This window comes from Ptychodera flava (genome assembly GCF_041260155.1).
Source record: "Ptychodera flava strain L36383 chromosome 3 unlocalized genomic scaffold, AS_Pfla_20210202 Scaffold_25__1_contigs__length_14229661_pilon, whole genome shotgun sequence".
In the NCBI taxonomy this organism is placed as follows: Eukaryota; Metazoa; Hemichordata; class Enteropneusta; family Ptychoderidae; genus Ptychodera; species Ptychodera flava.
The window spans coordinates 8921604-8945950 of NW_027248279.1; the positions used below are offsets into that span (position 1 = coordinate 8921604).

The 24347-nt window shown below is 35.6% G+C and overlaps 1 protein-coding gene across 11 annotated transcripts in view; it reads right to left on the bottom strand.

The window, feature by feature from the left end:
- The window catches only part of LOC139125284 (cell adhesion molecule-related/down-regulated by oncogenes-like), a 235847-nt gene that overhangs the window by 96605 nt on the left and 114895 nt on the right, over window positions 1-24347 (bottom strand). For 7 of the 11 annotated variants that reach the window (XM_070691381.1, XM_070691367.1, XM_070691369.1 and 4 more), the window contains one exon: window positions 12490-12578. The exons of 1 other annotated variant lie outside the window; for it this stretch is intronic. The gene's annotated coding sequence lies outside the window, so the exon portion shown is untranslated. Of the gene's footprint in view, window positions 1-6578; window positions 6732-12489; window positions 12579-21085; window positions 21239-21344; window positions 21746-24347 lie in introns of those variants that run through there. 3 more of the 11 variants (XM_070691376.1, XM_070691377.1, XM_070691375.1) reach the window with 3 other exon arrangements.

The following is a 24347-nucleotide window of genomic DNA, read 5'->3' on the forward strand; positions in this document are numbered from 1 at the left end:
GTTCAATCAGGTAAGGGACAGTGTAATTGTTTTTATACAAGAATGGGTGAGTGTAAGAATTAACTTGTACAGGATGGCACTTTATCCTAATAAAAGATTCACAGTGCAATATTTCTTGTGCCTTGATGGAGATGTTTTCTATCAGGGAGAATGAAATGTGTGTTAATAATGTCTTGGACATAGAGGAAAATATTGCCATCCATCAATAGAGATGGTGACAAAAAGAAGATGTATAATGAAGATACATCAGAAACCGAGGTATTTGCAATGCAATCTGACCTACATGTACATAGCACCAATCTCATGGATTTATTCAAAGAAACTGAGATGAATTTGATAGCAATTGTAACATAGCAAAAACCGATCAATATGACTTTGTTACAAGCAAGTTTTCTGTTCAATTGAAATGTCACAGATACAAAACACAGAATTGAGATAGTATGGTGTAAGTTATGAATTAAACAATTATGTATTGAGAATTATTAGAAAACTAAAGAGTTGACAAAATGAATAGCAATCATTGCACTTCTAAAGTTTTCTGTCTATTAACATTTCTACAGTTTAATTTTTAATGTACAACTTAACTGAAGTACATAATTTCACTGTGGTACACGATTTCACTGAAATCTAGATAATTTTCCATGCCATTTTGATAAGACTTCATGATATTTTGTATGTGGATGTCATGTTTAGCAGGATATTGTGTAGAAGCAGCACAGCACAATCTGAATATCTTTTACACAGTGGATGACTCCATGGAAGTTACTGTCATACAAGATTTCATTTGTAGCAGAATATTGGTCAGAAAACTGCTACTGTTTCTACTATTCAAATACTGCAAGATTTCATAAATCAGTCCAGAGGTCTATTTGCCAGCTAAAAAAATGATGCTCCATAAACAGCTGACTTGATGATGTTAAACATTAACACAGAAAATAGAATTTCTCATGGCAACTTCATCTGCCATTCTGTGTTGAGCATCTACCTCTCTTCAGAAAACTATCATCTACCTCTCTTCAGAAAACTATCATCTACCTCTCTTCAGAAAACTATCATCTACCTCTCTTCAGAAAACTATCATCTACCTCTCTTCAGAAAACTATCATCTACCTCTCTTCAGAAAACTATCATCTACCTCTCTTCAGAAAACTATCACCTACCTCTCTTCAGAAAACTATCATCTACCTCTCTTCAGAAAACTATCATCTACCTCTCTTCAGAAAACTATCATCTACCTCTCTTCAGAAAACTATCATCTACCTCTCTTCAGAAAACTATCATCTATCCCTGAACTCCAAGGCTAACATGCAAAGTGTACACTACAGTTTAGGGTCTGTCTTTTACTGTCTTTTACAGAAACATTTAACAGAAATTACATAACAAAAATGCACTGAAGATCATCAGAGCACAATTCTTAACTATTGGAACGGTATTGATCACTTTGCAGTGTTATGCTGATCCAGTTTCCATACATTCAAATACCAAATATTAACATATTTTCCATAATCAAATATCAAACTTTTCAGAACCCAACTAAAGACTCCTTCACAGCAAACTATGTGAATTTTACCTCCTTGAGAATCCTTTTTAAACTTTTAAATGCAGACTACTAGACCACTGTATTTGAGTTTCCTAATCTATATTTTCTGCAAGAATGATTGCACCAGGAACAGACACACACAACCTATCTTGCAATTTCCCTATCACAATAAGATTAACAATTATTCCACTTCTCCTTTCCTATCTACTCCCTGTGGCTACATCTGACCTTGGTGGCAACAACTGACCTTGGTGGCTACATCTGACCTTGGTGGCAACAACTGACCTTTGTGAGCTTTGAGAATCTAATCTCTAGCAGAAAAAAAATGAGATCATATCCCCAACAATAGTGTACCTGCTACATATCATTGGACTAACCCTGCATCTCTCAATGTGGTCTATACGATTAAAACTGACTGGATGGCACCACTATTCAGAATGGGGACGCTGGCATCTGGCACTTTTACAAATGGAAACATCCAAAATGAGTTTGGGTACCTGGTATGTCTTATGGACATTGGAAGATTCCATTTCATGTAGAACAGATAATCTCATTTGGTTGATGGTACATTGGTTTGTAATACTTAGTTTACTTTATAGCATTCACAATTTGTGTTCATAACATCGGAGACAGACACAGTCCACTTTGAAACATTTGGTGTTTTTTTCCTCCATTCAAGATAAGATTGCTGGTAAAGCCATCACCGTGATTTATAGGTGAGGTTAGCATAGTTGATGCATTCCTATTTCTAGAATATAACCTAAGAGTGGAAGGTTGAGGGTAGAGTGCCCCTTACAGACTGGTAGACCAAATATTTCACTAAACCTAACCCTGAAATGAGATCTACATTTCCGTTTTTCAAAATAGAACAGATTCTATTAATAAGTTTTCTCTCACAGTGATCAGTGGTGGCTGTCTTCACATCATTGCTGTCATCCAAAATCAAACAATCTTCTTTCCAGGTATTCCTGAAAATGCTCTCAAGCTAACTCACAATGCAGTCACCATTTTTCCAATTGAATATTTCTTGGAGTCAGCTTTCACTGAGATACACAGGGGATGTATTGAAGGCTATATGCCTGACATGCTGCTATGGGATCAAGCACACACACTAAACATGGAATTATTATGGGATATATTACTAAAGAGAGAAAGGTTATTAAAAATGAACACATTTTACAGGTATGAAAATATCAGAGAGATGACTGTGATTTTGGAACAAACTATTGTGAAGGGGAGCTAAGTTCAGTGGTACAGTGGGTTTGAAACAAACCATTTCTGAGTTGGAGACTCAGGTCTGGTAGCAAGGTGGTTTTAGAACAAACCATTCAATAATTGTGATGGCCACAGTTCTTGCCAAGAGGGATAGATCAAGGTCAGGTTTTTGTGGCAGTAGAGCCAGAGGTTGACTGTACCAGTTTAGAATGGCAGAAATATTATCAAGTCCTTACTGAGGTTTGGCCATTTGAGAACAAAAAGCCTGTAAAGGTTTCATGTGAACCATACTGTGGCCAACATTGTATTCTCTTTTCCTATTCAAGTGTGTTAAAGCCGGCAGTATTGTGATGTGGTTCACTAATTCTACACAGCTATTTCAAGTAGCCGACAAGGCCTTTTCTTCATTGTACAAATATAACATTCTACTTTTACAAAATAAATGATATCAGTGCACATGATCTAATCGCCATGCCAACAGAACACACTCATTTATTCAGTCATTGTAAAAACTGGAAAGTAGTATTCATTCTTTTCTATGGTGTTCAAAATTTAAATTTCACATAAAGTATAAGAAGGATAGGATGACATTGAACGGTAGACTGTTTCAACATTTGTACACATCCAGTGTGTATGTCATCCTAACCAATGACTGTAACTTTAACCTTGTGACAACCCTCTCATTGTAAAGAGAGGTCCACCAATCTTACTGGGAAGCAATAAAATATCCCATGGTTTGGTCATGAATGGATTTGTCATATCATGAGCATGCTGATTGTATCAGTCGCATCATTCAGGGTTTTTCTTCAACTGGAAACTTTACATCACAATGCAGAAGAGAGTACCAGCAAAATGTCACAGGTCAACTTGAAAATCATTTTTTAGAGTATCCCTAATGGCATATCCTGTATATTATTTGCAAACTGGTTTCACTCTGCATTGCTGTGTCAGCAATTTAGAATAATCTATAAATACTGTCAAACCAGTTCCAGTCTTCAAATCAAAGTTTTTTAAACAATTCTTAGGATTTCAAAACTTAATGCGTAATATACAATGGCTGACAACTGGTAAAGTCTAGAAGAATGAACAAACTGCAGAAAATCATGGAAGTAGGTAAAGATGGGAAAGATGAATTCTGTAAAAATATGTTGACAAAACACAGAAACAGAAAATATCAATTATTTGGGGGCATCTCTGTTCCACAGGCAATGTTTACACTGATAGACATCACTTTCTCTTTGTCCACAGTTCTTAGTCATCTAACCCAGCATGTACATGACTTTGACACTGAAATGTTGACAAGAACTTTGGACTTAACTGAGTTAAAATACTGACAAGTTTCAGACACCTTGCATTTTGTATCAATGGAGCCTGCAGCATGTCACATGTATAGGATAATCCAAGCAAAATGACTGAGTTCAGGGTACAATTGACATTAGCATCACATCTAAATCACTCCGAAATAACTCCACATGTGCTGTGAACATTTCACAAATGTTTGTGACACAACTTGCAAAACTTTGAAGATCACAGATCATTATCATACACAGCCGTATCATGCAGCTCAACGGTTTGCAATGTTTACACCTGTTGGTAGATTGTTTTGACCAGTCACAAATCATACATGACAGATCCCATTGGTCAAACAAATCAATGTCTGATGAGCTTTATCCTTAGACTATCAGAGAGGTTTACAACTTCCACAGCTACCATAGCAACAAGATAAAGTTGAAGTATTGAACAAATGAACAACTACCACTATCCCTATCACATAATCAGCAAGATAAGGGTCACATGAACTTTGACCTCTCTCACTAAATTGGTCCACCGTTAAACGGTTGAGGTTTTCATCAGATTGGCAACAAGGCTTCTATGCACAGAGATTTACTGATTAATAAAAATACAGTGGGATTGAGAGTGATCACTTCATTGTGTAACTTCAGCATTTGGAGTCTATACACGGCAGTAATTTCCACCAGATGTGAACTTGGAAGTTACACTGATCTGACATTTGTTTTCAAATGAACTTGAACTCTAGACTCTCATTAAGAAGCTATGTGTCTTAATTGACCTATTTCAAACTAAAAAATAAAGTTCTTTTGTAGCACTGACAGCCTTTCTTTGGAGTAAAAAAACAAAGAAATATACAAATTGAGTGAAAACAAAATGAAGTATTTTGGGAAAAAGTCTTGATACAGCTATCAGTGAAAATAAATTGTCAATGAGGGTTCAACATAATTCCTAAACAAAGTAGATCTACCTGCCACTGACACTGAGAGCTATTTTGAATATTACAACCAAACTATTTCGACTTAGATAGACTTAAACAGTCTTGCCCTTGTTGTGAACTTGACCATAACACAAACACCTACTGCATATTTCAGGTACATTTTCAGAAGACAGCTACTAACTTCATTGTCAGAATATTTCACAGCATTTTTTACAGCTTGATACCATAAATCTGTTCATTTTTCATCTTCAACTTGATATTTCAATACTTCATGGACCCTTCAGTTTAGTTTTCTTGAGATCTCTTTGCATCCAAAGAATTTGTTGATTTTTTCCGGTTGAATAAATGAGCTCTTTTTAAAGTCATTAAGTGTTTCCGTAGTATAGCTGCCTTGCCCCCATTGGAATGCATACATATGTCCTTGCTAGAATGGAGAGTAGAACAATTACTCCTAGGCCCTCAGGGCCAGAGTTTTCAACCCAAGAGTCTTTTACTCCAAAACTCAATTCCTTTCCTTTGAAGGAAGACTACAAATTTGTTGAAAAGTTGTGTCTTGAGAAACAAAGACCGCTTAGTTGAAATAAGTGAGCTGAAATGATTGTCCATAAATACGACACAATGCAAAAAAGTAATAAATAATAAATTGATAAAAACTGACGGGAATTCTAGGTGGTGACAATAGAAACTGTTTGAATCACCGATTCTGTTGCAACACCTTCAGACAATCTTAATACCTCTAACAACCAGACAAAAAATCAATAATAAACACTATACAGTGTTTACGTCAGAGCTACTGTGTGTGTAATGAATTTATTCAGAAGCTGTCAGAGTCACTGCCATATGTCACCTGTATGTATCAACTTATACAACCTCCATTCTGGTTTTTGAATTTCATTAATAGTTTTGGGACGATAATTTGAACAATATTGGATTAAGGTAGATGTTTGAGTGACTGAAATAGAACAGATTATAGAGACAGAGTACGTTATATGTCAATGTTCAAGGAAAGGACAGAGACATCTGTAGTATCAGGTGTTGAGTTTCTTTCAAGACATATTAGTGAGCTACAAACCAACTTTAAATTGATTAAACAGAAATGTAACAGGTACATGGCAAGTTTACAAAACATTTTCATACAAAGAGCTGATTGGTTAGATTTAAAACTATGATCCCTGCCACTGCGTTAAGCTCATCAAAAGTTGCAAATCAAGTAAGAATTTGAAAGTTTCAAAAAGGTCTGATGCATCCCAGTAAACTTTTCTATCTGTGTTGTTACTCATGGACAACTGTGGATACCAGATACCATGCTTGTCCTTCAAATTGTAAGGCAGTACAAGCAGAGATCTGTAATCAGTAAACCATGTGTTAGAAGTATCCATTGGTATTAGTATTTCTGTGTCACGCACTGTTTTCAAGCATACTGTCACATGCAATGAACCAGAGTAGATCTCTTAAACCGAGACCAAGACATCGCCAATGGTACACTATCCTAACTGATGGCTTCAAGCTTTGATAGTGTGCTTACTGTCACTGGGTAACTGCTCTGAACAACTTTTGGAAATTACAAAAAAGTCAAGAAATCTCCACACTTACTTGTGATCCCTGGGCAAAACTTGTGTTGGGGCGTTGAGCAAATTCAAGACCATCACATGTTAGTGTTAACATTGGAAGTATGCCGACACTCAGTGTAGTCAATGTGATTAATGCTCATCAAATGCCAGGCTTCAATGGAATCAAACCTATTATTTATTCATGACTGGTACTCCTCAAGGAGCTGGGCCCTTTAACTTAGCTTCTATGCACAATGCAGGTCAATAATACATAGGCCCCCTAACTTGATGAATGATGTATCAACACTTCTGTTATTCTGTTTACATATCAGAGTGTATAGTGGAACTTTAGATTCTGATTCGATTTTGTATACTTTAATATTTTTCTGTTGTGCAACCATTCTGACTATCAGTTTTGATTGATTAAGTATTACTATGCAGAACATGCAGCAAAAATCTTAAAATGAATGTGTGAACATTTGTCCTTATTTTTGAGAAGAATGGGGACATGAGATGAGAGAAATCAAGTGGATGGGAATAAAAGTTATCTCAAATCCCTGAATGTAGTGTGTTGTGTTGTGTTATCAGTGAGAGTGTCCAAAGACAATTTACGCTTTATCAATCTTTAGATGCAGCATGCAACATCATGGATGCAGAAAGAAAACAACTTCATAATTAATGAATGACTTTGGAACACTTCTTGAATAAGATGTATGTGAGTGAACCATTTAATTCAAAGAAGGGAATAAAGTTGTACGAAAGAAAGTTAATGGAAAGAAAAGATTGATGTAGTATGGCTGCTAAAAGTTAGCCAGGGCAAATAATGATGAACTATCTAAAAATGCACACAGGTATTTTTACGTTTGACCTTTTCAGAAATGTTAAAAGAAATTGGTTTGGATTTTTAACAGGTTTAGCTTTGTAAAATGATTTTTGAATGCACACACAATGTCTGAAGGGAACACACAACCTTGAAGGTGTATCCTTGGCAACAATGCAATTATGGTAAAGAATTATAACAGATGGGTTTCAGCAGCATTGGAGAAGTTGGCTGTGAATAAACAAACACACAAACATCTGAATAGAAGATTTTAGTAACCAAATGGCAAAGAATTTGAATTGGAAAATAAAATACAAAGTAACTCTGCTTTCATATAAAGATATGAGAATACTTCAGAATAAACAATGCAAGGAAAATATGAAGCATAAAAAGAAATAGACAATTCTATGGATGAACTGATGACTGGCATGGTAGTACCATACTGTAGAGTTCAAACATTCACTGGCATGGTAGTACCATAGAGTTCAGACATTCACTGGTATGGTAGTACCATAGAGTTCAGACATTCACTGGTATGGTAGTACCATAGAGTTCAGACATTCACTGGCATGGTAGTACCATAGAGTTCAGACATTCACTGGTATGGTAGTACCATAGAGTTCAGACATTCACTGGTATGGTAGTACCATAGAGTTCAGACATTCACTGGTATGATAGTACCATACTGTAGACAGACATTCACTAGCATGGTAGTATCATAGAGTTCAGACATTCACCTAGTTTGGTGTTTGTATCAAAATCCTTGGAGTAATAAACATTGCATAGATAAGCAAGGAATGAAATATAACAGAGATGGTATTAATTTGAGCATTGGAATGCAAAGTTTTGCAGACAAATAATATGCTTGCATTGAACAGTTCATCTGTTGTCTTAAACAGTATGTTTATCTTTTCTCATTTCCTCTGCAATTGTTTTCAAAATTGAATTCTCTATGAATTCATTAACAGTTCCATACTCTAATTACAGTGTGTGGTCACTAGTATTCCACTGAATTCCGCTGACACAAGAGATATGGAAAGAAAAATGGCAATATTTGATGATGAAAAACTTGCTGCAGTGAGTCTTAATAAAAATCTCGTTAAAAAAAATGTTGAGTTGGTTGGGCTGTTTAATTAAGAAAGCATTGACAGTGAATTACTTTAGAGAATGAGAGACCTCCAGCGTTGTTCATTTCTTTGGTGAATCACAATACCATTGGTCAGTCAATTAAATATGTAAATGTAATTGGCCCAGTTAATTGAGCAGCTCACCAGTAAAGTGCCTTGATTGTTAGTGGTATGCCAATCAGGCTACGATATGAACAGCTATTAACAGCTTTGTTGTAAACAAGTTGTACGGCTTTTCTTCAGATCTGGTCAACATCAGAACAGTGACTTGTGTGCTTCAAGTAAGATTTGCATTCAATGTCATCCACTGAATCAGATCAAAAGATTAAATGAACCCCGTTTTACCATCATCGCAATTACAGTCATTTTGATTTTTATCCGACATTATAAGGAAAAGACCAGCTGCATAGAAGATACCAAACTTGCAATGACAAACAAATAGTAATTGTAGCTTTTTTGAAATTCAAACAATGTCAGATGAGTTTTTGCGGAGTTGATTGTTACTTTCCAATGCTATCAGTGTGAACAATGTCTGTTTTAAAAAACTTTGAAATGATTCCAACACTATATTGAGATAAACAACCAAAGACTTTGCAACTCTTTCTCCAAACACACACTGGTGAAACTTTCAGATAAACAACCAAAGACTTTGCAACTCTTTCTCCAATCACACACTGGTGAAACTTTCAGATAAACAACCAAAGACTTTGCAACTCTTTCTCCAATCACACACTGGTGAAACTTTCTTAACTGCAAAATGATCACCTTCATAGTAGATCTAGTTTCAAATATTATCTGCAAAAATTTTTCAATACCTTTTGCTTAATGGGAGATCATGTCACACTTTACAACTCTAAGTATTGACAGTCACAATTAAACCAAGAGTTCAAGGTTTGCAACAGTCTTTGTTTCTGATTTTGAATTCTGACTCCAACATAATCCTCACATTGACTATTTTTAATTTTTACCTCAAGAAATCAAATATGAGAATAAAATAAAATTTAAATATGAAAACAAGATGCATGACAGTATAGCACATTCCAAGTTATAGTATCACACACTGTGGAGAGTTTCCATGGTAACTCAAACAGTATCCAATGCAACTTTGGAAATTTTTCAGATCTGAGTGTGCGCTCTGTGTCTGTGACTGTGTCTCCGTCTCAGTCTGTCTATGACTGTGTCTCTGTCTCTGTTTCTGTTTCTGTCTGTGTCTCTATGTCTCTGTCTCTGTGTCATGGATTACATGGTTCATGCTGTGACCTAAACTGTCATTTAGGGCAAAAAAAAAATCAATTATTCTCTGCTTCATCAAGCAGTATGTAAACCACTCTTGTTTCGTGTGTCAATGGTAAAAGTCTTCAAATCTTATTCAAAGAATTATCTCAAAGTTCATGCGGGGACATTGTGCATCCATTGATGTCCCTAGTCGGATTGGCCATTTGATTATATGGAGGGTTTGTCAGCTCTATGCTTTGATATATGGGATGAGTTGTTGCAGTTTGCTATAGCCCTACTCTCAGTGTCTATCATTTTAATGACACTAGATTTCTTTTGCAATGTGTCATTGTTGTAACATTCCTATGGAAAGTGATGGGCGATATACTGCTGCTTTGTAGATAAAAAGCCACAAGCATTCAAAATCTTTGTCATACTCCTAATATTTACTTTGACCATTACTGATGATGCTATGGTTCTTTTGTGAATTCCGACATTGTGTGCCTCCACCAAGCATAACTCCATAAGCCCAGTCCTCCTTCCTTACAAGTATCCCAGTCAGTACTGGTTCAATAGCTGGAGCATCCGAGCGGAAACTCCGGTATGGTACAGAACAGACCTTTTTTCAATTTGTAATTTGCTGTCAGTGGGGTAGCACTAACTGACCAAATGCTCAGTTGGCTCTACTCTTAGCCACATCAAAGACCACTTTTGTTCACACGGAGACACTTCCCCTGTACCTCAACACTTTACAACAAATAACTGCTTCCTTTTTCAAAAAATTTGGCTCCAAGATAAGACTCGAGCAAAAGAATTTCCCACCTTGCAATTTTCTCAGCAATCACTCGTTATAGAGAAAACGGCCTTTTCACCTTTCTGCTCTGTTGATCTCCATACTTCATGTCTGGAGACAGTACGGTTCTTTCTATTTTGAAGAATGACTCCCACACACATCTATCCTCAAATGTCAGCCTGATAGAACTTAAAGCAGACACAACACCTGGCCTTCTCAATCACAAGTTCAACAAAACCATACCACATCAACTGTTTATGAAAACTTTGTTAAAAGTTGTCTTTTACAAGAAAGACGTCTATATATGGATAAAATTAAAGGTATGGCACATTTTATGTAATAACAATGGCAACATTGTATCAAAGTTGTAAATATTGAAACACTCAACATAATATTGCATAAATTAATAAAATTTTAACTTCCTCAAGGGTTATTACTGTTGGTTGAATCACCATCCTGTCCCTGACAAGTGGTACACAATGTCTCCAATGTGTCGCCATTCTACCATAATACTTTGATATGCGGTACACTGTTTGACTCGACAAAATATTGAAGAGCAGACTCTGTCTTTAAAAAACACAAAACATCTATGAAAAGGTGATCAATGTGAATTTACAGGAGCTGTCAGGTAGAATAGTGATTGAATATTTATGGAGTCAGTTTTGTACTTACATAGTGTGACACACAAATTACTGGACTCAAGTCTACCAGCCTGGGATCTAAGACTCCATAAGCTGTCAACATATATATCCTGGCGGTTACAAAATATCTGACACCAATTTAAGACTTGCCAATTTTGAATCAAGATTTACTGGCATTTTATGAGCAGATCAATGCATGATATTGCCTTTACTTTCCACATTACAATTCCTTAATACCCATGTGGCGTGATACAATCAGTAGAGATGAATTGTCCCCTCCCCTCACCATCTCTGTCCCTCCCACTTCTTCATTACCAACCCTCTACCCCTCCCATCCAACCATTAGCAGGCTGCCCCTCAAGCCTTCTATCCCTCCCACTCTAGCATTACCAATATCACACTCAGAGACTTCTAATAACCCTAGTCTAGCAGAGAGGAAGCTACCTGACAACGCAGTTCACTTAAGACTCTGTTCACACAGAAAGAAAACCTTTCTCCTTTCAAATCTAATTACATCACATAAAAGACAGCTATTTTGGTGTGGCGACATACTGTCCCCTCTACAAATTACACCCAAGTAAACGTTTGACAAGTCTAACAACATCAAATTGCCTTTGAGACAGAAAGGAACCGTTCAATACACACACTTTAAGATTTTTACAGAGTTGCACGCAAGCAGAGATGAAATCAAATCTCAATCACAGAGGAACGCACACTGAAATTCTTCATCTTCGGAGTATTGGTGGTTAAAAAACCACAAACTAATGGTCTTGTTAGACAACATTTCTTGACTGAAATCTGTTGTCTTTTTTATTTTACAATGACAATCCAAGATGATTGCAGGTGGAGAATAAAGCTGTTCAAACATAATTTTTATAAAAAATGTTTCATCTGATTTTTAAACAATTTAGCTGTACTTGGGAAAATAAATAGAATCAATGAACATTTATGTGTCTGTCTATTTGTCTGTCTGTTTTTCTGTCTGTCAGTCTGTGGTGTTATCCGGGCCAATCTGTCCGTTATCGTAACTGTCTTATAGCTCTACATGCCATTTAACCTGTGTCAGTCCAAACTTTCTCAATTAGAGATTTGCTAATTGTTATTTGAATTTGGGATCCATGTAAGCTATAAATTTTTGTAACTTGTAATTTCTACAAGATTCAAACTTCTCAAGTTAGTATTTGTTTTCAAAGTGAAGTATACAAATAGAAATAAAGATGATGTGGACAAGCTGACTTCATAAATACTCACATATTTATGCAAATAGACATACAATTTCTACTTCAATACACATATAACAATGTTGTTTGGTAAATAATCTGCATAAACTCCACATGTAACAGTTTTAGAAAACTTACCTGTATCATCTGTTGAAGTCTGGTTTTCTTCAAATTAATGTAAATCAAGAGTGATTGTTGAGATCAAAAACCACTGGATAAACTATTTCCTGAGAACAAATCAAAAGAAGAAAAGTGGAAGTCTAATCCTAAAATCTTCATCTGTGTTTCTCATCAGAGTATCCCTTGGGCTAATGAGCTCTGTAAATGACACTTCCTGAAACTAACTTGAAGATGCACTTATTTGAACCCCTCTGGCAGTTACCATGGAAATATTACAAGGTCATGAGAACATTAACATTGATTTCTTCATTCTTATTTGCCGATAGCGTATCAGAGCTATAGGGTACTACCCAATTGAAAAAAAGATTAGCAACACAGGATTACGGGATTAAGGTTTTGATCAATGGAATGTATATGAAGTAAGATTATTCTGAGTGAGATTATTCTAAGCATTGATACTAGTCATTTCATGTGAACTGAGAAATCTAAATTAGCATAACATACATTTCACATTTAGAATCAACGTATTGTTTTTAATTGGTAGTTTGGATTTCTCATAGTTTTTAGAGTCTATTGATTTGTCATAGTTTTTAGGGTCTATGGATTTCTCATACTTTTTAGGGTCTATGGATTTCTCATAGTTTTTAGGGTCTATGGATTTCTCATAGTTTTTAGGGTCTATGGATTTCTCATAGTTTTTAGGGTCTATGGATTTCTCATACTTTTTAGGGTCTATTGATTTCTCATAGTTTTTAGAGTATATGGATTTGTCATAGTTTTTAGGGTCTATGGATTTCTCATAGTTTTTAGAGTCTATTGATTTCTCATAGTTTTTAGGGTCTATGGATTTCTCATAGTTTTTAGAGTCTATTGATTTCTCATAGTTTTTAGGGTCTATGGATTTTTGCATTGAAAACAGGGGTGGGAAGATACAACACACATTTGTTAGTTGATGTGAAGCTACTGTAAAGCTCTCCAGCAATTCAGATCTTTACTGCTTTGATAACTGTGAATTTCTTTCTTTTGTGTTTTTTTATTGGGGGGAGCAAGGGGGGGGGGGGGGCAAGCTACAATCAACTTTTCAAATTTAAAATTTTTTGATCAGGACATGAGACATTTCCTTTCTACACCTGTCAATATTTCAATGGACAATATTCGTAGAATCTGTGCATTTTATGGTGAAGACAATAAATTGCAGGAACAAAAGTTGTAACTGTAAAACAGAGAAAATAAAAAAAAAATCTTTACTTCATTCCAAAATATAAAGTCTGAATGAATGGTATAGAGGAAAATTTAAATCTTCTCTGAGAAATAGCATTTTTTTCATTAATTTTTCTCACGAGGTTTAACATGCCCACACTGTTCTAATCGGTCTTTATATCCCCTTATGATCGGTTTGACAAAGACATGATGGAAGTCTATGTTGTTTATCTTTCCTATTCATCAACATTCTCAAGAACTCACATCAGGCATCTAAAAATTGATATCAAGATCTATAATTCACACCAACAATCTCCATATATTACTGAATTAAGAATCTAAAAATTCATATCAAGAATTTCAACATTCAGAAAGATTTCTTGGCAAGGGTAATCGTGAATGAGAAATCACCGACACTACTTATTATAAACGAAAACTGGATACATGAATTGTTGAGTGAATTGGGCATAACAGTGAATTCTCAATTCTCCACAGGAATTCCACATATACAATGTAAGTTTGTAGGAAAAGGCTAAGGAGACAGAAACATTACAAGTAATACATGTAATTGGCTGACAGGAAATGGCCAAGAGTACACTAATACACCACAAATGGCCAAGAGTACACTAATATACCACAAATTAAAAGTTGATTTCCATTTCAGAATCATTCCAATGGCCATTAAGTTTTCACTCAACATACACCCTCTATCCCTTTGCTCCTTAGACTCATAAATCATGGCAGATAAATAAACCAAGCCATTATAAAAGGACTACATTTACTCCAAGTCTACATGAAAACCTTGCCATAGCAATATTGCCGTCAACTTTGTACAGAACTCCATTTTGCTACATTCTTCTTTTTTCCTATCTTTTGCAAAGTGTCAAATCTTCCTAAAAGATCTAATTTGCAAAGTGTCCAACTCTTCTAAAAGATAATTTGCAAAGTGTTCAGCTTTGCTAAAAGATCTAATTTGCAAAGTGTCCAACTTTGCTAAAAGATAATTTGCAAAATATCCAATTCTGCTAAAAGATAATTTGCAAAGTGTCCAACTCTTCTAAAAGATAATTTGCAAAGTGTTCAGCTTTGCTAAAAGATCTAATTTGCAAAGTGTCCAACTCTTCTTAAAGATCATTTGCAAAGTGTCCAACTTTCCTAAAAGATCTAATTTGCAAAGTGTCAAACTCTTCTAAAAGATAATTTGCAAAGTGTTCAGCTTTGCTAAAAGATCAAATTTGCAAATGTCCAACTTTGCTAAAAGATCTAATTTGCAAAGTGTCCAACTTTGCTAAAAGATAATTTGCAAAATGTTCCACTCTGCTAAAAGATCTAATTTGCAAAGTGTCCAACTTTGCTAAAAGACAATTTGCAAAGTGTTCAGCTTTGCTAAAAGATCTAATTTGCAAAGTGTCCAACTTTGCTAAAAGATAATTTGCAAAGTGTTCAGCTCTACTAAAAGATAATTTGCAAAATATCCAACTCTGCTAAAAGATCTAATTTGCAAAGTGTCCAGCTCTGCTAAAAGATCTAATTTGCAAAATATCCAACTCTACTAAAAGATCTAATTTGCAAAGTGTCCAATTTTGCTAAAAGATAATTTGCAAAGTGTTCAGCTCTACTAAAAGATAATTAGCAAAATATCCAACTCTGCTAAAAGATCTAATTCAAGAGAGGTTTATGAGTCCATGAAAAGATTCAAATCCAAATCTTTCTAATTCATGAAATCTTTCACATCTTTCCTGTCCTAAAAGAATGAAACTGTTTTTTGAATGTCACGAAGTTTTTATAAATCTTGACACAAGTGACCAATCTACAGAGTAGCTTTATCCAGTAGCATAGCAACCAAACAGTAAACATCAAATGTCAGAAAATCAATATTAACTACCATCCTTTAACACTGTAAACTGACACAGCACTTAAAATAATGACCTTTGACCTTTCCTTCAGTTGATTTCTAAACTTACAACCTTTATGTTTACAAATCTTCTCATCACATCAGAACAATTAAATGCATTTAGGGGCAGTAGATAGAGTTCACTGCATTCACCTAACAATTTAACTCTGACAAAATTTTTCAATGTAAACTTTCTGTAATATACAGTTTGTTTAATGAGACTCAGTTTACAGATTGTTGAAGTGATACCAGGATTTTAGAAAAGCTCAAACCTGTTTATACAGACTTCAAACATTTCACAACAGACGTGGAAGAACACTTTCTCTGCATGAAGACTGGAGTCGTGGCAACAGTGAAGTCAAGGCAACAGTGGAGTCAAGGCAACAGTGGAGTCATAACAGAACTATGGAGTTTTACTAAGGAGAATTTTAATTTCTCCTACAAATGGTGCTGAATTTATCATCATCTTAGAGATGGGTGATTTGTCAACATGTACATGTGCATGGTTTATAGAATGAATTTTGTGGCAATATAGAGATGGGTGATTTGTCAACATGTACATGTACATGGTTTATAGAATGAATTTTGTGGCAATATAGAGATGGGTGATTTGTCAACATGTACATGTACATGGTTTATAGAATGAATTTTGTGGCAATATAGAGATGGGTGATTTGTCAACATGTACATGTGCATGGTTTATAGAATGAATTTTGTGGCAATATAGAGATGGGTGATTTGTCAACATGTACATGTGCATGGTTTATAGAATGAATTTTGTGGCAATATAGAGATGGTGATTTGTCAACATGTACATGTGCATGGTTTATAGAATGAATTTTGTGGCAATATAGAGATGGGTGATTTGTCAACATGTACATGTGCATGGTTTATAGAATGAATTTTGTGATGGGTGATTTGTCAACATGTACATGTACATGGTTTATAGAATGAATTTTGTGGCAATATAGAGATGGGTGATTTGTCAACATGTACATGTGCATGGTTTATAGAATGAATTTTGTGGCAATATAGAGATGGGTGATTTGTCAACATGTACATGTGTATGGTTTATAGAATGAATTTTGTGGCAATATAGAGATGGGTGATTTGTCAACATGTACATGTGCATGGTTTATAGAATGAATTTTGTGGCAATATACAGCTGAAAGAAAGATTCTATCAATTTCGTTGGTATGGATACATGTATGTGTGCATGTTGTACATAATATTCATACACTGTTCTACCAGAGAAACGGACTGGTCTACACAGAAAAACACACTGATCTCCTGGCAAAATAGACTGGTCTACCAGAGAAATAGACTGGTCTTCATGGGAAATAGACTGGTCTACCTGAGAAATAGACTGGTTTACCAGAGAAAGGCTGGTCTACCAAAGAAAAAGGTTGATCTACAAGGGGAAATAGGCTGGTCTACCAAAGAAATAGACTGGTCTACCAGAGTTTAATCGTCCAGAGTGTTACATCCTAGTCTTTGTCCTTGAAGACTTTTCAACATTATACAGCAAGGAAAAGATCCTAAAAGTGAATATATCTGACACTACAACACAAAAAGAAAAATACATAACATTTTTTGCCTCAGAGATCTGCTCATCAAGAGAAAGAAACATTTGCGAATTTCAGATGTTCACAATACTAAACGACAACTTGATAGAAATAGCTTTCTTTTTCAAAAGTGGCTATTATTTTCTTCAGTCCGCTAGCATTTTCAATTGCTTTCCTTTTTTGATCAGGGAACTAGGGAGCTGTCATTATTTACGGCCTGGGGGAGGGGGTCGGAGGCATTGCTTTAGAAACTCCAAAATTTCGAGTAACCCCCCCCCCCCCTGCCAACCATGACATGTTTCAGTAACCCCCCTCTCTGCTACAGAATTTTGAGTGAAACCCGCCCCCCCCCCCCAAAAAAAAAAAGAAACTGGGAAAGTTAAATATCAATACAGTGAAATGGATTGCTGCTGCGACAGGCCCTGTACAGACCCTGATTAAACCCTGTGGTACAGGTCTGTGTCGGAAAGAGGTTCCATTGCTGTGACAGGGGCTGATGTACAGGTCTGTATGCAGTGCTCTGATGACATGTAGTGTTCTCCGTAGGATATTTTTACAAGAGGGCGAAGATGTGGTGTGAAAGCACCACAAGCGACCGCGCAATGGGGGGAGGTCAGGAGGGGGTGTCCCCCCCCTCATGTTGTCGGAGCTTTTGAAAAATAGAGATTAAAATGGTGTTATTTGGTGGCACTTGGGGAGTATTTTTTTTCAGATTTTTTTCTAATAAATAACTCAAAGAAACAGAAATTTGAGACAGTATTCCAAAACTTATATTCCACTTCACTGATTTCAATGAAGATTACATTTTAAAAAACGAAAAAATAGCCACAGACATACATACATTTATTCACATTTATTATTTATTATTATTTTCCTGCAATAAAAGATGGGTTTGTTGTCAAGGCATTCCACTGGTTTTAAACTTTATAGGATCAGAATTAGCTTGCTTTACACATTTTCCCCTATCGGTAACCTATACAATGTAGAATATTGAAAGCAGACGTTTCTCATGAATTTTAAGGCAAGTATATCAATCTTTAATCAGGAAATACTGAAAAATGTACTCAGTACTAGCATGTAACATTAAAGGCTTGCCACGACGAATAACTGATCATTCTTGTCTGAAGATCACAATAACGTGAAACACATAGTGTAATGAGATTTTAGTTTCTACTTGAAACCACCTGTATTATGATATATACCCCGGTATATATATATATATATATATATTATATATATATATATATATATATATATATATATATATATATATATATATATATATATATATATATAATATATATATATATTATATATATATATATATATATATGTGTGTGTGTGTGTGTGTGTGTGTGTGTGTGTGTGTGTGTGCATATACCGGGTATGAACATACATATCTCAAGCACACATATTGCTGTTCTTTACTATTATTGTTGTATTAATTCATAACTTCACTAAATGCTTTAGTACATATCAACAAAATTGAGTAGCCCCCCCCCCCCTTTCTTGTTCTCCACTTTTGAGCACCCCACCCCCCCTTAGCTTCCAGTTTTGAGTGAACCCCCCCCCCCCCCCACCGGCAATAAATAATGATGGCTCCCCTAGTCAGTTTAGAATGAAACAAATGATCAGGGAACTAGTCAGTTTAGAGAAATGCCTGATGCGTGTAGCATTCAGTAACTATGGCATTGATTCTCTGAGCAGTAAGTCATGTAGAGCTCCACAATAGCTTTTTCCAACAGATCTTGTACTTATCGGAGGAAAGAAAAGTCTATTTTATAATAGATACTGGATGAGAAAGAAAGCATCCTCTGAAAGACGATTACTGACCAAGACATACTGCCAGTTTCTAACTCTAAATCAGTATGTGTGTGAGGTATTTCCATGAATAAAACGTTAAATAAGTTTTTTTTAGCTGATCAGTATAATTACTTTTTCTATAATGTCCAACATATGGACAAGAAAGCTTTCTAAAACAAACAAATGTAACAACAACAACAACAACAATAATGGTATGTTCATTGATAATGTGCACAACTCTGACATGAAAAATTGTAATATGGTGAAACACTATACAATCACTGTGATCTAACTCAACGTTCATTTTTCTTGAGGTTAATACAGTCTACAGAACAATCTGGTAGAAGTTTTAACCAAAAGTGCAACTTTTTTATCATTTAATTGCTCACTTCTATATGATAAACACCTAGCCTGTACTGACGTATTCAATAAATTATCTAAATCACAGATTTTGAGATCAAATTCTGAAGATACAAGCCAAGAGGCAGAGTGTGAGCCAACTCGGTCAAAACTCTGCCTGCTCAGAAAATATTCACATGAAAAGGTGAAGAATTTCTAATTAGTCTAAGTGTCCATGCGTGTAAGCAGTGTAAACCAAACTGATGGACATTTTTGTTGGTAATTTACTTTGGTATACAGCATTAAGTAAATACAAACATTCTTCTAAAAAATGGTATTGTTCCAAATCTGTGTTCACCACAGTTCTTGGTGTTTTGTCTTTAAACTCAATTCAAATCAGAAATAAATACCAGACTCAGTGTAATCCTAGCTGGATATTTCACAGCCATTGTTCTAATAAGGTTTCATGCATAGTTTGGAAGAGAATGGTGTGTTTATTGTTTGTATGGCTATACTTTGTGCAATGTAAGTCAAGTAGCCTAGATTGTTCAGGTAGTGTCGGCTGGTAAACAAATTTGTGAGGCTCCCTCACACAACAATTTACTTTCTTCTTGGTATATCAATGCATTTAAAGTTGTGGACAACAGATATGTCACTGTAGTATTAACATTACCTTCCTATGTACTCCAGGCTCAGAAAAAAAAACATTGCATTTTGCTTGCATATTCTTGTCTGAGATGCCACCTCTTCAACAACTCACACTGTCATTTTTTGCTCATGTGTTCACACACATGAGCATATGTCGCAGCGATGTCTGTCTGTCTGTGTGTCTGTCTGTGTGTCTGTGTGTCTGTCTGTGCGCTCAATATCTCAAAAACGGCTTATCAGATAAGAATCAAATTTCGTACATAGATTCAGTTTGCAAATGGCAAGAACTGATCAGTTTTTGGTAGGTGTGGCTTGCTTACTTTTTGCTCATTTGCATGAGTTTATATCTGGTTCATTAAAGTGCTTGATTTTTTTTTTACATCAGAAAACTATCCTAAAAATCTGTAAACTTTTAACAAGATTCGAAATAAAAAAAAGATTAATTTTGCCTGACCACTGTGATCAAAGAGAAGAAACTATTTTTACTGGTTCTGCATCTTTTAGTTGTTTCAATCCTTTTAGGAAAAGTACACACTTCTAGTGGTCCAAGTCGCCATCTAGTGGTCCAAGTCACCGTTTAGTTGTCCATATCACAGGACTACTATTGTTTTTGCTCAAAGCAGTCAATTTGCCATTCCTTCAGTTCAAAGATCCCGTGATTATAATGTATTACATACAAACTTCACACAGAATGTTTAGCAAGAATTCAAAATCTTTGACCAGACGCTACCTTCACAACAATACAAATTCCTGGAACAAGACAGAAACTGGATTTTCTGAACTCAACACAACCAATTTGTTTAAGCATTTTCATATCTTTTTGAATAGTATTTTGCCAGATGTCTGAGACGTATCAAGGAGAAAGCTTTTCAACAAAGCTGAGTATTTACTTCCACAAGAGGATCATCTTTCACTAATGAATGCTTTACTTCATCAAAATAGCACACACACAACAGTTGAGTCAAGAGCATCTTATTTTAAAGCTATGATCCTACAATGGTTTCTTTTCAACAGAATCAATTTAAATGCTGTTGTATTCCTGGGAACATTCCCATAGTTTATGCATTAAATCCAAACAATTGACACCTGAAAATAGCATTCATAGAGCTACAGGCACAGAAAAGTACAGGGAAAGATTGAAAACTCATGAAATTAAAAAACTTACGCAGCAGACTTGATGCAAGCTCTTCTGAGGACTTGATGCAAACACTTCTATGAAAGCAAGCCGTGACTGACTGTTGAACAGTCTTTGATGCTAAGTGTATTCTCCTATGGTGACGGCAAATTGTACCTGACTATTGACCAGTCTCTGTGCTTGCCTGACTTGCCTAGGCAGACAATTAAAGTCTAATGTTTTTTTTAACAGGAAGACACTAACTCTGATCACCATTAAGACAACTATTGAAGTTTTCAATGTCTCCTACCTGGTCTGCAAACTTTCTGAGGATAAGCTGGAAAGTCAACAGCAGTCCTGTCAACACCACCGCACTCTTTCAATGTTTTCACAAATTACGTTAGTAACTAACGCTGCAGAAGCAATACACTTGCTGAGTTCAAACCACAACGACGTAGCCACACAAGTGTGAGATACACTCCCTGGATACACTCCCTCTAAATGTATGCACACTTTGCAACTATTTGCTAAGTTGCATACATCAAGCACTTTCACAGGTATAATTGTCCAGATCCAGTCTCCGATTCCAGTCTTCCTAAAATGGAGGTGTTTGGAAAACACCTGCACACACAACGGTAGATAGCAAGCAACAACTATAGCTGAATATATCCAGTGGAAGACAAACGTTACACACTTTGTGAGTGTCCGTGAGAGAAATGAGAATGGACCAAGACTTTTTTGACATGATATACATGAATCACTGATCCGACAAAAAAGCTGTTAATCTCATCAAAGAAATGCCAGCCATTCATTCCCATTGATAAAGTGTTTAGACTCAACTAAAGCAAGAACAACACCTTGTCAATTGTCACTATCAAAGAAAACAACAATCTTAAATTTTGTACCAATTACAGCCCATATTACGGATAACTACAAGTTTTAGAACCCACCATTCTTCACATGTCGTGGAAGGGAAGGGGTTGTTGACCATTGAAGTAACCTGGTAGTGATGATGTAATTTTGTTTTTGAAAGTCACAAAGACAAGATGCTTACAAAGACAAAAGGTTTGTCCATAAAGCTTGAAATTGGTGAACAAATCATGCAGTTCAAAACAGCTGCTTAAAGTGAAATCTATTGTGAGTTTCTACTTGGAAACCTTAGTCATGGTTGAGTTGTGTGACATGCACCTCTCATTACAAATGAAATCAGCGGATTTGCAGACAACTTTAACTGAAAGTAGCTAAATGAGAGTGATCGGCCAATCAGCCATGGGAAAGTCATAACATCCACAGCTAGCAAATCTGTTGTAAACATGTTGGAATGTTGCCAACTATAGAGATTTCATCTGACACTCTCCAGAAAAGTTGATAAACTACTCTTTGAGTGTTTGGCAGATTTTTGACAATTTCTTATCTTGGAATACATGTACCAGATGGAGTGTTTAGTTTTATTTTCCTAATTTGTGAAAACACATTTTGTTTTGAGAGGTGAAATTTTAGACTTTGTTCTCAGCTTTGATTTGTTAATCCATGCTACTTGCAATTAACAGTAGCATGGAGGTTGTGTAGGCAAGTATTGCTATAATTACACTAATGCTTCTGTTGTTAGAGGTACTTGTAAAATTGGTGGGGGGGGGGGCAGTTCAATGAGGTCCAAGTGCGGGGGTTGGGAGTGGGAGGGAATTTAACAAGGTATGGCCGTTTGAGGTGGAAAAAATACCAACATCATGTGACCAAATACACATTATTTGCAAGTGACAAAAACACATTTGATGTTCAACTGAAACCATTTTTTTCCAATGTTGATAAGCTGACATTACATGCATTTGTTTTTCAAATGGCACACAGCTGTTTAAGAAATCTTTAATTCCTTCATAAGCCACCATGTTAATTTTCAAATAGCAAATACCTGTTTGAGAAATCTTTAATTCCTTCTCAAGCCACTTACTTATATCATTTTTCTGTCTGCTTCCATAACTTTCACATTTAGTTTTTAATATTGAAATAAAAACAATTCCTCTGACAAATACTTTTGAATATCATACAAAAATTGCATTTCTTTTCTGTTCCTACATTTGCAGTCATATTGAGCCAGTGACCATTGACAACAAGATATTAAAACGCTCACCTATTTGCCTGATCTGTTGGTGATGCCTTGTTCAGGTCATAAAAACACACTTCAGAATTTATCTTAATGTTTTCTTTTCACATACCATTTCTGATATGCTTTCTACAAAGCCACATGCTGTGATTCAGACGACAGATGTACAACAAGAATGTAACTGACAAACTGAATATCACTATGCATTGTGGCATTTTTACAATAAGTACCTGTCATTTCAGTTTCAGCTATACCTTTCAGCCAAACTTTTCCACATTCTCTGATCATATTTTCTAATTTCAAACCTAAAGGCATGATATAAATCCATATCAAATTCAACTCAGTGAAGACCAGATTACTGAATATTTGGTAAATAAGTCTACCGTTCAGTATGTATGATGTCATCAGTTTTCATATCAGAAGAGAATTTTTGGCGTTATGTACACAGTTCAGTCCCAGGTACGGCCAGTATAGTAAAGGATTTAAAAAACGCAATTAGCCAACCATCCCAATGCATCTAAAGCTAGGTACATACAGTACTGGGAATGGTCAGAGTTTTTGTAACAACTAACCAATCAAGGGATCCACAGCTGGGTTCAGACCCTAATTGGCATTTTGTGAAGAGCAATATGTCGTCAAATACTGACAGCTAGGTTTCCCCTCCCTGAGTATCATTTTACCAGAGTAACTCTGTTGAATTTCAATAATTTCACATTACAGGACAGCATCAAAGTTACTGAAGCATCTAAATTATTTACTGATATTTCTAAATCTATACACAAATAAATATTGGTAGAGACACGGTCCCTCCACAAAGGGACTGTGGTAGAGATTTGTCTTTGTTGGCTTGACAAAACACCACACTGGATACTTCTTATGACTGTACTGTGGCAAAGTAATAATACTGAAAATTACACTTTAACCAACAGAGATAATTGTCAGAGGTCTGGGATACCTTTGGTCTGTAATTTCATAGAGTAAGACTTTAAACTTCACTACAGCACAGACACTAAAACAAAAGACAGCAAGATTGAGAACATTTCATGTCACAGATTTATGTTCTGAAATCAAACTGAATGTACAATACTTTTAATTTCCTTCCACCAACATCTGTGGATAAAAATTATCATCTTATAACAATAAATGTATAATATCAGTGACATCATAATATCAGTGACACTGTAGTATAGTAGGTAAACCTCTAAGGCAATC